A 12,504-nucleotide genomic window follows, 5' to 3' on the forward strand; every position below is an offset into this window, starting at 1 on the left:
CCCCCTTGCCCTTAGCCTCGAAAGTCCAGGACTGCTGAGAGTGTGTTTGGAGCAGTGGAGGCACGTCGGGGCGCCTCACTCGGCCGCCTTTGGGAAGGATCACCCCGTTCTACTTCTGGAGCTCTGTTCCCGGGCCGGTGTGGGGCTCTTCCTCGGCCCTAGGGAGGAGAGACTCGCCCCCGAGAGGGGTCCCTTCTTTCCCTCGCCCGAGCGCTAAGGGTCTCCACTCCGTCCCCGCTCCCGCCTGCGCTCCTGGGGCGCCCCCGAGGGTGGGGTTCTCGTACTCCCCGCTCCGCCGGAGCTGGCCTGGGCAGCAGGGGCCGGGAGGCCGCGGCTCCCGACTCCCGTCACTGGCGGCTCCTGCGGCGGCCGCGCCTCCTCTAGTCCCGTCCCGTCCGCTCCGCTCCCTCCGGCGCGCGGGGCTCCCCGCGCCACCACCGCTCGGGCTCCGGCCGGTCCGGGCTCCCGGGGAGCCAGGAGGCGGACGGACAGTGTCAGGGCTCGGCTGGGGCTCGGGCTCGGCTCGGCTCCGCTGCAGGCCCCGGCTCCTCCCCGGCCTCCGCGCCGCGCTCGGCGCCCCTCCCCCGCCCCCGCCCGCCGGGCCGCCGCCGCCGCCGCCTCCCCGCGCGGGTTAAGGAGGAGCGGGCGGCGCCGAGCCGCGGGCCGCGCCGCCGGGGGTGCGCTCCGCCCCGGGAGCCGAGCTCCGCCCGGGGAGCCGCACCGCCGCTCCCGCGCTCCCGGGGGACACGCCGGCGCGCCGCCCTCGCTCCCCTCCGGCCGCCACCCTGCCGCGCGGCTCCGTGCCGCTCGGCATCCACCCAAGATGACAACCCCCTGCTGTCCATCGGGAGATTCCGTCGTTCGCGCCACGCGAACTGTCAATTGCAATTCAACACTCTCAGTCTGCCACACCGACCTTTTTTTCATTGTCTTCTATATACAGATGATCGTCTCCGGTTTTCTCAAGAATGTGCTGGGCTTCTCTTTCCCCTGAGATAACTTCTGAAGGGTTATGGGGTTGGGGCGAAGTTAACATGTTACCCCGATACCATCCTGGAGTTCAGTAAATGCTTGTTGAATGTATAAAGCGAGAAATGAACGTGCAACGGAGAAAACTCTGCACTGAACATCAGAAAATCTTGCTTTATAAAGTTGTGCAAGGCCCTTGTTCTATGGACTCTTGGTCGGCGAAGAGCGGATCCTAATACTCGCCCTGCCTACCCAATAAGGCTGCTGCAAGAGTCAAATGAGCGCCTTTACGTGAAAATGCTCTTTAAACTGCACGGTTTGGCATCAGTTCCCCTGACAATCCTATAGCATCTCTCATCCTGGTCACAGAATGACCTGCTCTCATCCTCTGCCCTGTACAGAATAATCCCCACCCAGAGACAGAAGACGCCCCGAGGCAGACCATGTCCACTTCTCCTCCTGGAATCATGTTACTTCTCTGCAAATTCTTATATATTTCCTCCTCTGGCCTATTAGACGTTTCTCAAACTACCCTATTTACTGTCACATAAAATAATAAGAAAGAGAAAATATTAACCATGAAATATTTTAATTACTAAAAAAAAAACCCTGCATATTCAAGATTACAGCTTGTTCACTGTATTTCACATTTAGATAATAAAGTCTTTTTTTGCCTTCTGACTAAATATAAAACACTGTATTTTATTTAAATAAATAATTACATTATATTTACAATGTGCCACACGTTGAGCTATGCATGCGTTATCACATTTAATTCTTCTAGCAATCCCATAAGGCATTATTATTATACCTATTTTACAGATGAGAAAACTGACTCAGAGTTATTGACTATGTCTGAGTTCAAATGATTAGTAAGTAGCAAAGTCAGGACTTAAACTAACAAGTCCAAAATCCAAATGACTCAACTTCTATTCCGTTTTCCTGAGCTGTCAGAATTCAAAGTCATTCCTCTAATTGTAATTAAAGGAAATGAATTCCAATTGAGTCTTTTCTTTCTTACCACCCTTCCAATATCCAGGATTAAAGCTGTTACTTTCTCCTCCTCTTTGAAGTATTAATTCATTCTCCCACACATAGTTTAGCATCACATGTTTCTTGCTATGTGTTAGGTGTTTTGTTATGTTTCTTTTTTCAACCTTTTTTTTTTTTTTTGACATTTTTTATATATATGGAATTTAAGGAGCTGGGAAAGTTAAAAACTAAAAAAAAAAATTAAAAAACTAAAAATAGGAAAATTAGGGAAGGATTAGATTCTCTTTTCCTAGAAACTGATAAAAATCAAAAGTTCAAGAAATTATTTGACATATACACGATATTTGCTGCAGCATTACTTATAACTGTAGAAAATTGGAAACAACTTAAATATCCATAATAAAGTTAAATACACGATGGTACAGCTGTGTAATAGAATACTATTTAACTCTGAGAAGTAGAATTAGTGAGGGAGGAGTTATTTTTCTTTCTATGTCTCCTTTACTATTTAGATATTTTGCAACAGACAGGTATTATTTTAAAGAATCCATTTTTTCATATACCTAAATATATTCCAGTGAGAAAATAGTGTTAAAAAATAGTTTGTATAATATGTTTAGATAGTTGCTTTTTAAAATATATAGCTATGTGTGTGCATATATTTGTGTGTGTGTGTGTATATATATATATACACATAGATGGATATATACCAAAGATTATTATAATTTACCTCATTTTCTACATCCATATCAAACACTATGTATTAATGTTTTTATGGTCTTTCCTTATGTAATTTTTTTAATTAAAAAAAGAAATTGATAAACTAGTTTTGTTTTTACCCTATGACAGGGAGAAGCATTTGCATTAATTCTCCCCTTACTTTCTATTAAGGAGGGTGATATGGAGCAGAATAAACATATAGCCACTGAAACATGCAAGGAATCAAAATGCAAGGATCCACACTTCTCTAGAACATATTATATAATTCTTCTTGAGTGCTAGTCTACTTTGAGCAAAACACTTCTTCGCAATATTGATGATCAATATGCCTCAATACACATTTTGGAAGCATTTATGTAAGACTTGGGTATTTTATGAAACATGGTATAGTGGATAAAATTCATGTATTCAAATCCCAGCTTTGATATGCAGTAACTGAGTACTTAAGTCATTTAAACTGCTCTGTTAGTTTTCTCATCAGTAAAATGGAGGTAATAATATTACCTATTTCAGAGTGCTGGGGTTTCATGCATAGAATGCACTTAGATAAGTGCATGAAGGAAGGGGAACCTAGACATTGAAAGAGTCTTAAAAGACACATCAATGAAATGCAGTGTATATGGATCAAGAGACCTATCCATCAAATATAAAATGTAGACATTTGGGAAAGCAACTGGAAAAAATATTAAAAAGCAATTGGTGAAATTTCAATCCTGGCTTTGGTGATATCAAAGAATTATTATATTTTAGTTGTGTTAACAGAATAGTGTTATTATTTTTAAGAGACCTTTATCTTTTAAAGATGCATACTGAAGTATTGTGAAATGCCTGAAATTTGCTTCAAAATCAGTGATGGAGGAGAGATGCATAGATAATAAAAGATTAGGCAAGTGTGTTGCTTATTACAAACATGGACTTGTTTGTGTTTAATGTTATTCTCTCTACTTATATATGTCTTTGAAATTTTACAAAACAGTTTTTAAAAATCTGTGTAAAAAGTGCTGGAACATAGTAAGAACCATGTAAATGTTTACTATGATTATATGCCTTACATTTATAACATCGTCTAATGTTTTTTCACACCTTTCAGATTACAACGTGTTTTCATTTCACGAAGTCTTTTAGTAGTCACACTAAACCTGGAAGGTAGGTATTATTATCCCCATCTTACAAATGAGAAGACTTAACCATAGGGGAGGCTGCAAGGCGGCCCCAAAATACCACCTCCCCTCTTCCAGCTTCAAGGGACCCTCGGTAAAAGGAGGAGCAGCCACTAGGCACTACGGGTTCTTGCCTCCTCCAGAGGCTTCGTCAGATCTGGGCGGGGAGATAATAAACAATCATACAAGCCATTCACTTAGAAATATTGATCAGACAAAATCTGAGCTCATATTTGCACGTCAGAAAAATTCTAGCCGCTGCTTTAAAAGGTAATCTCTGGAGAAAAAGAAGAGAACACAGCACAAGTGATTAAATCGTAAAGGAAAAGTTCTCTTCACGGTTTGTATTTTCTTTGCATAGCTTCATTATTTTATTAGCTTAACTTTATATCCTCTACCTAACCTGTGTATTGTTTCTAAAAATAAGACTAGGACTACGGTTAGGAGACCAGAGATGAGACACGGCGTGGGAAGCGACGTTGGGAGGCAGGAGGACATCCCATCCCAGTGGTTCAGAGGCCCAGCCACCCAACAGCTTGGTGCCACCTTAAGAAGCTGTAGCCTCTCCCTCAGCGGAGCGGGCCGCCCCCCCTCGGCTCCTCCCACTCCCGTGTCAGCTCCGACCCGGGAACGTGGGGAAGGGAGGAGAGACGCACTGAATGGAAAGATTGGCGCCAGAGGCTGCAGGGTCTCTCCTTCCCCCTGCTCTGCGGCGCGGGGAGGAGCGTGTAAAGCACGGGCCTCTGGGGTTTAGTTCTTTTCCGGAGGATTCAGGAGAGGGATGTGTTCTACTGAAATGGGTGATGGGGGAGGCCTGTGAAGGGTGGGGCTCAGATTGGGGTGAGGTCCAAGGGGCGCAGAACTGGAGCGTTTGAGATACGCAGTATGCGGTGATCGCTGGCGTAAAATTGTAAGTTCACGAGGTCCGAACGCACCTCTCCAAACCATTTCCAAAAGAGGGGGCAAGTTTTTCATTCTCCGCCCAATTCCCCGTCTTCATTTTAATTGATTGGTTTTAAGGTAGGCCGGGCCCAAAATTGCTTGTTGATTGGCTACCTAAGTAATCTATCAGGATGACGCGAGCGAGGGGCAGCTGTTTGGGAAGGAAGTGAAGATTATTTGGGTACCTCCTACCCCAACTACTGATTGGTTGAGATTTGCTGTGATGTAAAGCGAGGCCTAAAAATGTCCACTAAAGGAAAGGGCCTATTGGCCATTCGCTCAGGGATGCCGTCTAGGGTGGGACAGGGAAGAGCCGAAAGGAGTCGGCTCTGGCACTGAAGGACCAAATTGATCGAAACCCGGAAATGCGTTTAGACGGGAACTGAAGGAAAAAGGGAAATCCGCGGCACCTTCGCTCCCCTGGGACAAGGTCATTTCCTGCGTGGGGTCGATAGTTTCCTGTTTACTCAACCGAGCCAGCGTGTGCCGTGGCTTCCTGCAATATACGTGATAATTAAATTCTTCTGAACCTTGCGTCCCAGACTTCCCATTTACTTACACTGCCTAAAAGGATGGGGTTTAACCTTGCCTTTAGGGAAAGATAGGGAAACCGAAGCTCTCATACAGAAAGCTAAGGACTGACCCGGGATCACAGCAGCCAAGCAGTGGGTTCCTAAAGAAACCATTCACAAAGTAATTGTGAATGCGGTGGAGGTGAAGGAAACTCAAAGATTTTTCTGAACGAAGGGCATTAATCACATTACAGAAACCTGCTTGGATATAGACTGTATTTTATTCATCCCTGCGTAGCCAGTGCCTGGCAGTGTCTGATACATAGCTGGTTTTGAACCAAACCAGAATGAGAAGAAGTCAATGACGTATGCTGGACAAATTCTAAATATACCAGATCTTTGGAATGTTTTTAAAGGTATCTATGCCAATGTTATGATCCTGGGAAAATGTTTCACACTCACCACCTGGGTTTTTCCAGCCATAAGGTGAAACATAAATCTGCTCTCCAGACCTACCAGGGAAACTACCTGTCTGTGAAAATGCTACCACTTTCTCCTTAATACCCTGAGGCATTTAACATTTGAAAGTAAAATTTTCCTTCAATCTACCTTCCTAGAAAAGTTGAAAAGATAGATGCAATTAGTGAATAGATGTCCTCTACATCCAGTGAATGAAAAATAAGGTGTGTAAGTATGGAGGGTCCTTTAAAAACTGATCCAGCAATCCCACTCCTGAGCACATATCTGGAAAAAAAATGAAAACTCTAATTCAAAAAGATACATGCACCCCAATGTTCATAGCAGCACGATTTACAATAGCCAAGACATGGAAACAACCTAGATGTCCATCAACAGATGAATGGATAAAGAAGATGTGGTATATATGGGGAGAGAGTATGGCTCAGTGGTGGAGTGTGTGCTTAGCATGCACAAGGTCCTGGTCCAATCCCCAGTACCTCCATTAAAAAATAAAAAAATAAATAGCTATTTTGTGGTTGGCTTTATTCCTTTGATAACTATGTTAAGTTTAAAAAGCTGAAGCTCTAAACTGTTCTTAGAAACAATGAAAAGTACATATATGTAAATGTTTTAAATGTGCAATATATTGTATATATGTATTTATATGCAATATATTATATATGTGCAGTCAAATTGTAAATTCTACCTAATAAAACTAAAAATGAAAAAATAAAAATAAAACATTTTCAATAAATAAATAAATAAACCTAATTGCCTCATTCCCAAAAAATTTAAAAGAAGAACGATATGTTATGTATACAATGGAATATAACTCAACTATTAAAAAGAATGAAATAATGCCGTTTGCAGCAATATGGGGGGGTCTAGAGATTATCATACTACATAAGTGAAGTAAGTCAGAGAAAGACAAATACATCACTTACATGTGGAAAATGATACAAATGAACTTATTTACAAAATAAAAATAGAATTAACTGACATAGAAGACAAATCTATCGTTACCAGAGGGGAAGAAGGGGACATGAATTAGGAATTTGAGATTAACAGATACACACTGCTATGTATAAAATAAATAACAAGAACCTACTGTATCGCACAGGGACTATATTCAATATCTTGTAGTAACCTATAATGAAAAAGTATATATACACACATACATAACTGAATCACTTTGCTGTACACCTGAAACATTGTAAATCAACAATACTTCAATTTTAAAAAACTATTAAAAAATAGTAAGGTGCCAGAGCACAGGAAACTATATTCAATATCTTGTAATAACCTATAATGGAAAAGAATCTGGAAAATATATATATGTGTGTGTGTGTGTGTGTGTGTGTGTGTGTATAACTGAATCATTCTGCTGTACACCTGAAACTAACACAACATTGTAAAGCACTCTACTTCAATAAAGATACATTTAAAAAAGGGGGGGGGGGGTAAGGTGTTTTTAACCTACAGTCTGTGATTCCAGAGTAGGAAGAACTTACTATTTGAGAGTGCTGAGAGATACCATCTACACTGTATAAATTATGGAATCCGTAGTTGCTTGCTTCCCGGGACAAATGTGTACATATTTCTTCTAGACCCGACATTTTCTTAAAACTAACATTGTCTGAAAATTGCGCTTCAAAATTGAAGGAATACCAGGACTTCCCGGCGGTAGTGTAACTATCCCCACTGCAAGAGCCCGCCAGGCCTACTGGTCAAGATTCAGCAGCAGGTACCTTCTGTTTATCCCATCTTCTTGTAATTTTTCTGGCTTATCTCGGTCAGATAGTTTACAGGGAACAATATTATGCTGGCGCTTCAGTATCATGATGACCATTTTGGAGAAAGAAGGGGAGGAACAGGAGGCAGCTGTATTTGCAGTAATAAAAGTACCACGGGAAAATTACGACTAAGCAGTAATAGTCCTAGCATAATAAGATGTATATTGCTTGTGCCAAAGTTGGTGGGCGGGGGCGAGGGAGGAGGGAGGTGTTAAAATTGTTGTCGAGAATTGTTTTGTCTGAGCTTCCGGGCGCGGCGGTTACGCGGCTGGGGGAACCGTTGGCGTGGTGGTGGCCCGGGAGTCCCCGCCGCGTGGGAGGAGGACCAGGAGCGTGTGAGCATGAGCGAGGCAGAAGGGGACACCCTGATATCAGTGGATTATGACGTTTTTGGTAAGGTACAAGGGGCGTTTTTCTGCAAATATACTCTGGCTGAAGGTAAAAAGCTGGGATTGGCTGGATCTGGAACTTTGACCGGGGCTCAAGGCGAGGACAATTGCGAGGTCCCATCTCCAAAGTCCATCATATGCAGGAAAAGCTTGAGACCCGAGGAGGTCCCAGATCGCACGTGGACGAGCAGACGTCTACAAGGAGAAAGTCATCTTCAAGCTGAATTACTCAGATTACCGACTTGTAAAATAATGGCCAGAATTTAAATTTTCCAAGATAAACTCAGTGGTTCTTTCTTTCTTTCTCTTTTTTATTGTTAAGAGAGAGAGAACTATTCTGCGTTCAATAGTAGAACTTGTCAGTAAGTTATTTTAGTATCAGATATTTGGTTATTACTGTATTTTATATGTATGATGGAAGGATTACAACGATATACAATTCTAATCAATAAAAACACATTGGAATCTTCAAAAAAAATTGTTTATGAGCAAAAAGGGCATTTAGTTCCTAGTAATGTTAAATGAATGATGTGGAAACACACAGTATTATTTTTAGGTTAATAATGTATACACTTAAAGCACTGACTTCCCTGTGATGGTGCCCAGTAACACCAAAGCAGAAACTGTCCCTGAGGGGACCAGAGCCCTACTGTTGCTAACAGAGCCTCAGTAGCCTTCAGTGACCAGGAGCTAGAAAGTGGATACTAGAACACTGCTGCAAAAAACCCCAACATCTCATGACCATGCTGGCCAGCGGCAACGGCCAAAGCAGCCCAGAGAAGGCCCCCACCTCCCTTCTACTTTTCAAGTCTCTTGGATGTGCAAATTATTGATAGATCACAATTTACAACTAGACCCCTAGCTGCAAGAGAATCTGGGATATATAGTGTTTGGTTTTACAGCTTCTGCAGGCATATAAAAAGGAGGTAGACTTTTCACTAAGACTGCACATAAAGCAAAGACGGAAGTCCCCGCCCCTCCCAAAGCTGAAGTCAAAGCAAGGGCTTTGAAGGCAAAAAAGCAGTGCTGAAAGGCAACCACAGCCACAAAAAAAAGAAGATCCAGGCGTCACCCAACTTCTGACAGCCCAAAACACTGCGGCTCAGAAGGCAGCCCAAAAACCCCCAGAAAAGCTTCCCTAGGAGAAACCAGCTTGACCACTAGCCATCATCAAGTTCCCCCTGAGCACCGAGTCAACCATGAAGAAGACAGAAGACAGCAACACACTTGTGTTCATTGTGGATGTCAAGGCCAGAAAGCACCAGATCAAACAGGCTGTGAAGAAGCTCTATGACACTGACGTAGTTAAGGTCAACACCCTGAGCAGGCCTGATGGAGAGAAGAAGGCATATATATGACTGGCTCCTGACTATGATGCTTTAGATGCTGCCAGCAAAATTAGGATCATCTAAACTGAGTCTAGCTGGCCAATTCTAAATATAAAAATTTTCACCATAGAAAAAGAAAAAAGGAGGTAGAATGTGGTTCAGCCATAACCATCACAAGTGTACGTGTATCTGCATGTCAAGGATTCCGAGCCAGAAGCAGTACGAGAATGAGACAGAAGTTTGTCTCATATCTTTTCATTTTATAAACCAACAGGGGCAGAAGGGGAAATAGAGAACTTTTTATATCATCACAGAAAGACATTACCAACTACCACCGACCGTAGCCATCATTTCATAAAAGAAGTAACAGTTTTTACACCAAAAAGGTGGGAAGATTATACTCTCAGAATTGAAGAGCTGGATAAATATAACTTAAAGGAAAACACTATGTGGTCCTTTCCTTTCTCAGTGAACACTTTGTTCCAGTGTGGCAGGGCTATGAAACCACCGAAGTAGTGGTTTCACTGCCCCTTGCAAGGAATAGGCAGCTTCTTACCCAGTCCTGCTTAGGACCTGCCAAATAAACAGAAGGAGTCACCTTAACCACCGGGCTTTCATTTATTGCTAACTAAAATTAGGATTACAAGTAAATATTAACATTTAAGAAAGGAGGGGAAAAGGTATGGAAGAAACAGTTTCTAAAAGAAACATATACAGTAGTCCCTCTCTAGCAGATTTGATTTCTGAGGTTTCAGCTACCCACAGTCAACCACTGTCTGCAAATATATTAAAGGGGAAATTCCAGAAATAAACAATCCACAAGTTTTAAACTGTGCCCCCTTCTAAGCAGCATCATGAAATCTCGAGCCACCCCGCTCCATCCTGCCTGGGACATGAATCATCCTGTTTTCTAGCATATCCACCCCGAATTCACTACCTGCCTGTTAGTCACTCAGCAGCTTGGCAGAGTTATCAGATGTAGTCACAATATCACGTTCATGTAGCTTTTATTACAGGATATTGTTATAAGTTCTATTTTATTATTAGTTATTGTTATTAATCTCTTACTGTGAAGAAATTATAAATTAGACTCTATCATAGGTAAGTATGCGTAGGAAAAAACATTGTGTATGAAAGGTCTGGTACAATCTGTGGTGTCAGGCATCCCCTGGTCTTGGGAAGTATCCCCCATAGATAAGATGAAACTATTGTGATAATAAAAATTCTTAATTAAAAAAATAAGAAAGATTAGCTCCTAGTTCCCCTCTGGTTCTGAAAGTCTGTTATTTAATTTTTTTTCTGGACTCCTAATAACCTTCTGCCTGCACTTCAACTTGTAGACTTATGCCAGCTCTAACTATATCAATTAGTCTTGTTTGGCAGCCCAGATTTAATAAGGAAAAACACAGATTTTCTTTTTCAGGGTTGGGGAGAGTACAGCTCAGTGGTAGAGCGCATGTTAGCATGCACGAGGTCCTGGGTTCATCCCCAGTACCTCCATAAATAATCTTTTTTCCACATCATTGTTTGTTCAAAAGCATCCATAGCTACCAGTCATCAATAAGACATAATACATGCTATTCAGCTTGGCATTCAAGGCCCTCCTCAGCCTGATCCCAACCCATATTTCCCACAATTCCTGCCCCCAAAATGACTGCCATCGCCTAAACAGGAACCTTTATTTCTGTTACCATTTTCCCCATTTCCCCCCATTTCATTTCAACAAATATTCACTGAGCTTATTAATCAACTGCTATGTGCCAGACTTTGTGTGAGAAACTTCAAAGATGAATCTGGCTCAGCCCTGGCTAGCGTGAACACCCAGCCCAGGCTGCCCAAGACTGTCTCAGAGTTAGCGCTAGAAGTACCTTGTCCTGAGAAACCCCTCAGTCCTGGAAAAGCTGAGACAGTTGATCCCCCTGCTCCCTGCCGACAAGAAAGTGCGAGGCTCTTAAGATCCCGCCTGACTCACAAACTCTGCCTAGATGCATATTCTTTCCCCCAACTTTCTTCCAAAGTAATTATTTTGGCCTTGCCTAACAATTAGCATAGAATCAAAGACTACTCCTGAGCAATGACTTTTATTTGTACCACCGCCTATGTTATCAACTCCTGGAAGGCAGAGACAACTTTCCAGGATTTCGCAGTGCCTACGAGTGCCTTAATATGCCAAATAGTGACTATAAAATCAATGTATGTTGCATTGAATAGAGGAGAACTTGGACAAATTAATAAAAGTTCAGGCTTTTTTTAATTAAAAAGTTTTTATTGACACAACATTGTAAACTGATTATACTTCGATAAAAATGTATGTACAAAAAAATGTTTTAAAATGCATATGAAAAAATGTTCGGTTGGATGACTGTTTCTACAAAGTTAACAGCACCCAGACAAAGTTACAGAACATACCCCAGAGATCCTGGTGTCCCCTCCCAGTCACAACCCCCAAAATGGTAACCACAATTTATAGATTTTTGACACCATAGAACAGTTTTGCCTGTTTTTGAATTTTTTATGTAAGTGGAATCATTTGGTCTGCTCTCTTTTGCACCTGGTTCTTTCACTCAACTTTGTGAGAGTCATCCACATAACTGCACCTCACTGTAGCACGTTCATGCTCATTGCTGTGAAATATTCCCATGTGTGAACATACCACAACGTAATTATCCATTCTTAATGGATAGCCACATTATTTCCAGCCTGGAAGTGTTATAAATACTGCTGAGATGAATATGCTAGTACCTGCTTTTTGATGAACATGTGTATGCATTTCTGTTGCATACATAACTAGGGGTGGAATTGTGGGGTCATAGGGCAGGCTTATGTTCCATTATAATAAACATTGCAAAAGTTTTCCAAAGTGCACCAATTTATCAATTTATATCCCCATTAACAGAGAGAATTCTGGATGCTCTATCTCCCCTCCCACATTTGGCATTTTCTTTTTCTTTCCTTTTCCTCCTTCATTTTAACCATCCTGGTGGGTGTGCGGTGGACTCTCGTGTGGTTTTAATTTGGAGTTCCCCGATGATCAGTTCAGTTGCACACCTTTTCATGACTTTATTGGTCACTGGAGTATTCTCTTTTGAAAAGTGTGGTGTATTCCTTTTTTAAAAAAGCCTTGTCACTATTCACTCAACCCTTACTAAAGCCCACGCTATCATGATGAGTCTCCAAATAATTCCAAGTTCGCTTGGGGTCGGGTGGGAGGCGGGCAACCTCTCCGAACACCGTTTCCT

The 12,504-nt window shown here is 42.2% G+C and overlaps 2 pseudogenes; both read left to right on the forward strand.

The window, feature by feature from the left end:
- The first annotated feature begins 7,545 nt into the window (after positions 1-7,545).
- LOC116150313 (acylphosphatase-1-like) lies at positions 7,546-8,190 on the forward strand (annotated as a pseudogene).
- Positions 8,191-8,680: 490 nt separating this feature from the next.
- LOC105098239 (large ribosomal subunit protein uL23-like) lies at positions 8,681-9,349 on the forward strand (annotated as a pseudogene).
- The last annotated feature ends 3,155 nt before the right edge of the window (positions 9,350-12,504 follow it).

The sequence above is a fragment of the Camelus dromedarius genome, chromosome 25, assembly GCF_036321535.1.
Source record: "Camelus dromedarius isolate mCamDro1 chromosome 25, mCamDro1.pat, whole genome shotgun sequence".
Classification (NCBI taxonomy): domain Eukaryota; kingdom Metazoa; phylum Chordata; class Mammalia; order Artiodactyla; family Camelidae; genus Camelus; species Camelus dromedarius.